Raw genomic sequence first — 4,765 nt, 5'->3', positions numbered from 1 at the left:
ATATACTGCATTTGTTGGATTAAATAGTCTGTAAATATCTATTAGGTCCATTTGGTCTATAGTGCAGATTAAGTCCAATGTCATTTTGTTGATTTTTTGTCTGTAAGATCTGTCCAATGCTGAAAGTGTATGTTAAGATCTGTCCGGTGCTGAAAGTGTGTGTTGAGGTCGGTTGAGATTTCCAGCTATTATTGTATTGGAGTCTATCTCTCTCTTTCCCTCTAATATTTGCTTTATATCAGAGTGCTTCAGTGTTGAGCGCATATATATTTAAAATAGTTAAATCTTCTGGATTAATTGACTACTTTATCATAATGACCTTTTCTCTTCTTATGATTTTGTCTTGAAATTTATCTTTTTTGATATAAGTAAAGCTTCGCCTACTCTTCTTTGGTTTCCATTGGCATGGAATATCTTTTTCCATCACTTTATTTTTAAGCTATTTATGTCTTTATAGATGAAGTGTGATTCTTGTAGGCAACAAATCATTAGGTCTTGTTTTGGATTCATTCAGCTACTCTATGTCTTTTTATTGGAGGATTTAGTACATTTACATTCTTTGTTTTTGTTGATTAGTAAGGAACTATTCCCACAATTTTGTTGTTTCTTGGTTGTTTTATTAGTCTTCTCTTCCTTGTTTCCTTCCCTCCTGTCTTCCTTTTATTGAAGATAATTGTCTCTGGTGGTATGCCTTAATTTCTTGCTTGTTATTTTTTTGTGCGTGTATCCATTGTATCTTTTCATGAGACTTGCAAATACTATCATATAACCCATTATTGTAAACTGGTGACAATTTTACACTGCTTGCATGAACAAAGTAGCAAAAAGAAAACTAATAAAAATTCTGTACTTTAACTTCCTTCCCACACTTTTTAACTTTTTGTAGTTTCTATTCTGTCTGTACCTTGCAAAGTTGTTGTATTTGTCATTTTTTTATAGGTTCATCTTTTCATTTTTCTACTTAACAGTAGTTTGCACCATTATAATTACAGTATCATAATATTCTGTGTTTTTCTATGTACTTACTATAACCAGCCAGTTTTGTACCTACAGACAAAGTTTCTTGTATTTTATTAACATCCTTTTCTTTCTGATCAAAGAACTCCCTTTAGCATTTATTGTAGGTTAGATCTGATGTTGATGAAATTTCTCAGCTTATGTTTCTCTGGGAAAGTCTTTATTTCTCTTTTTATGTTTGAAGGATATTTTTACGAAATGTACTATTCTAGGGTACTTTTTTTCTTCTACACTTTAAATATGTCATGCCACTCTCTCCTTCCCTTTAAGCTTTCCACTGACTGCTGTCAGATGTATTGGGGCTCTATTGTATATTATTTCTTTTTGCTATATTCCTGCTTTTAGGATTTTGAAGGAGTCTGATTGTTAAATGTCTTGAGGTAATCTTGTTTGGGTTAAATCTGCTTGGTGTTCTATAACCTTCTTGTACTTCAATGTTGATATCTTCTCTAGGTTTGGCAACTTCTCTGTTAGTACTCTTAGGAATAAAATTTCTACCACTTTTTCTCTACCTCCTCTTTAATGCCAATAACTTAGATTTGGCCCTTTGAGGCTATTTTCTAGATCTTGTAGGCATACTTTATGATTTTTTTTGTTGTTGCTGTTGAAAGGATATATATATATATTTAGAATTAGGCAGCTAGACTCAGTTTAGATGATCCCAATTTCATTGGCAACATCCAAAGCATCGTAATCAGGAGCCAATTGGACATATGCCTTTTTCTCTCCATCAGGCTGAATCAGGGTGTTGACCTTGGCCACATCAATGTCATAGAGCTTCTTCACAGCCTGTTTAATCTGGTGCTTGTTGGCTTTAACATCCACAATGAACACAAGTGTGTTGTTCTCTTCTATCTTCTTCATGGCAGAGGTCAGTGGTCAGCAGAAACTTGATGATAGCATAGTGGTCAAGCTTGTTTCTCCTGGGGGCGCTCTTCCGAGGATATTTGAGCTGCCTCCAGAGTCGCAGTGTCTTGGGCCGCCCAAAGGTGGGTGATGTGCGGATCTTCTTTTTTTTTGTGGCTGTGGACACCTTTCAACACTGCCTTCTTGGCCTTTAAAGGCTTCGCTTTTGCTTTGGCTTTAGGAGGGGCAGGAGCTTCCTTCTTTGCTTTCAGCGCCGTCTTGTGAAAAGGGCTACTTTATGATTTTTTATTCCTTTTTTGTTTATCTCCTCTGATTACATATTTTCAAATAGCCTGTCTTGAAGCTGACTAATCCTTTCTTCTGCTTGATCAATTCTGCTATTAGGAGACTCTGATACATTATTTAGTATGTCAGTTACATTTTTTTTAACTCCAGAATTTCTGCTTGATTATTTTTAATGATTTCAATCTTTGTGTTAGATTTACCTGAAAGAATTCTGAAATTATTCTCTGTGTTTTCTTGAATTTCTTTGAATTTCCTCTAAACAGCTATTTTGAATTCTCTTTCTGAAAGGTTGCATACCTCTGTTTCTCCAGGATTGGTGTCTGGTACCTTACATTGTCTCTTTGGTGCAGTCATGTGTGTCTGGATGAACTGATGCTTGTGGATATTTGTCTTTAGTTGTGCATTGAAGAATTAGGTATCATGTCCTTCACGGGAAGGCTTTCCAGGTATTCAAAAGAAGATGAGTATTGTGATCTAAGCCATATCTGCATTAGGGGTCACCCCAAACCCAGTAACACTTTGGTTCTTGAAGATTTATAAAACTGCTGCCTTGGTGGTGTGAACCCTGAAAATCTGAAACTGATAACTCTGCCTCAGTCCGGTTTATTCTTTGGGAAATTTGACACAGATCACCCGTTTTAACAGCTCCCCCAAAGCAAAGGCAGAATATTCCTTTGATTCCTTGATACATGACTGCCTGACATAGTTGTGACACAGAGATAACTATCACATTATTACTCTTCATTGATGAATTACAGAATTTCCTGTAAGTCACTGAGAAAACAATCTGATTTATCTGGTTTGTCCCACTTTAAATCCTAAAACAAAAACTTATTGTAGGAAGTCCTTTTTTATATAGTACAAAGCAAAGTACTTCAGGTCATTATTTTCCAAGGTATTTTCCTAAAGACCACCTAGGTCAAAGAACTCAGATTTGCTTCTTAAGTTTCTATAATCTTGTATCGAAAACAAAATCAACTTAATCAGAATTTTAGGATTGATGTTATTAATTTCGTATTTTTAACAAATACCCTAAGGGATTCTGGTGAATACCTGAAAACAACCCTCTAGATGATGAAGATGACAATATGATTCTGCTGTGCAAGTCTAATTCAGGTTCATGTACTGATTTGTATTTATCATTGTAGCAGGTTGAATAGCGATCACACAAAGATATCTGTGTCTTAATTCCAGGGACCTGTATCTGTTATCTTATAAGGAAAAAGCATCTTCACAGATGTGATTAAATTAAGGATCTTGAGATGGAGTGATTACAGTGGATTATTCAGGTGGGTCTTAAATGTTATTGCAAATGTCCTTATAAGAGAGTGGCAGGAGGAGAGGTCATATAGACAGACAGGAGAAGTGATATGCAGATGGAGTAGAGAGAGATTTAGAGATGTTACTCTTGAGATGGGAGTGATGGAGCCACAAGCCTAGAAATTCCAGTAACCTCCAAATTCTGGAATAGGCCAGGAAGTGATTCTTCCCTACAAGCGAAACCATGACCCAGCTGACACCTTGATTTTGTTCCAGTGGAACTAATTTCAGACTTCTGGCCTCCAGGACTGTAAAGGAACACAAGTGTATTATTTTAAGTCAGCAAGGTTTTGGTAATTTGTTAGAGCAACCCCAAGAAACTGGTAAAGTCCTCATGGGACAATGAACCAATTAAGCAATAGGTAAATTGACTTAATTCTATTTCCTCTACTGAATTGAAGGAGAAATTACCTGATTTGTCAGGTTTTCTTTGCAAGCTTGGGCAGTAATCAGAGTGAGGGCAGTCATAACAGAAAACCAGTAAAATTGTTATTGCACTTTCAAAAATGGCCAGTGAAAGTCAACAAACATATTCATGGGACAATTATCCCCTTAATGTATGTATGAGTTGTATTTCTTGCTAGATCCAAGATGACAAACGGAAGGACAAATTGTTGTAGCAAGAAAGGAAAGAGAGATGCATATAGCAAGCACCACAATTAGTGGGGAAAGACCACAAAACAGACAAGTATGAAGAAACAGAGTGACGCCAGAGGGCCAAATGTGTAAGAGGTTGAGGGATGCATTTATAAACTGAATCCCAAGCATGTAGTAAAAAGCCTAGCACAAAGAAGACAATTAATAAATGATTGTTGAATTAATGAATAAAACATCTTTAAGGTTCCAGTCTAAAGTATGCATGGCAAAGTGTTAAACTAAGTCTAATATGTAGGTAAGGAGAAATCAGAATATGGATAATGGTATTTACTGTAACTGAGTCATGGGCTATAGCATGCCCTAATCATTGTTGTGATATATGAATTGTGGTCAAGATTCACTGTGAACTCTATTTAAAATATTATAAACATCCTCCAGTGGTATCTTATAGAGACAGTTTAACCAATGGTAGTGCTTATTTTTGTGCCAGGATAGAGAAGTGAGTAGAACATGGATTATTCAGTTCAGTTGTTTAATAAAAATTGGGAGATGGGTAAACAATTACACATCTTAATCTAGAAAAAATAGGCAAGTAGAAATAAGTAGCAGGACTAGAAGAGTAATTTGGAAGTTCCTTAAATTAAACAGTTTCATTTTACTATTCCCATGGATTCTGAAA

At 35.6% G+C, this 4,765-nt stretch overlaps 1 pseudogene; it reads right to left on the bottom strand.

The window, feature by feature from the left end:
* Positions 1-1,623: 1,623 nt before the first annotated feature.
* Positions 1,624-3,957, bottom strand: LOC105530469 (annotated as a pseudogene).
* Positions 3,958-4,765: the final 808 nt, after the last annotated feature.

The sequence above is a fragment of the Mandrillus leucophaeus genome, unplaced genomic scaffold (assembly GCF_000951045.1).
Source record: "Mandrillus leucophaeus isolate KB7577 unplaced genomic scaffold, Mleu.le_1.0 Scaffold823, whole genome shotgun sequence".
In the NCBI taxonomy this organism is placed as follows: Eukaryota; Metazoa; Chordata; class Mammalia; order Primates; family Cercopithecidae; genus Mandrillus; species Mandrillus leucophaeus.
This window is presented reverse-complemented; position numbering and strand designations above follow the sequence as displayed.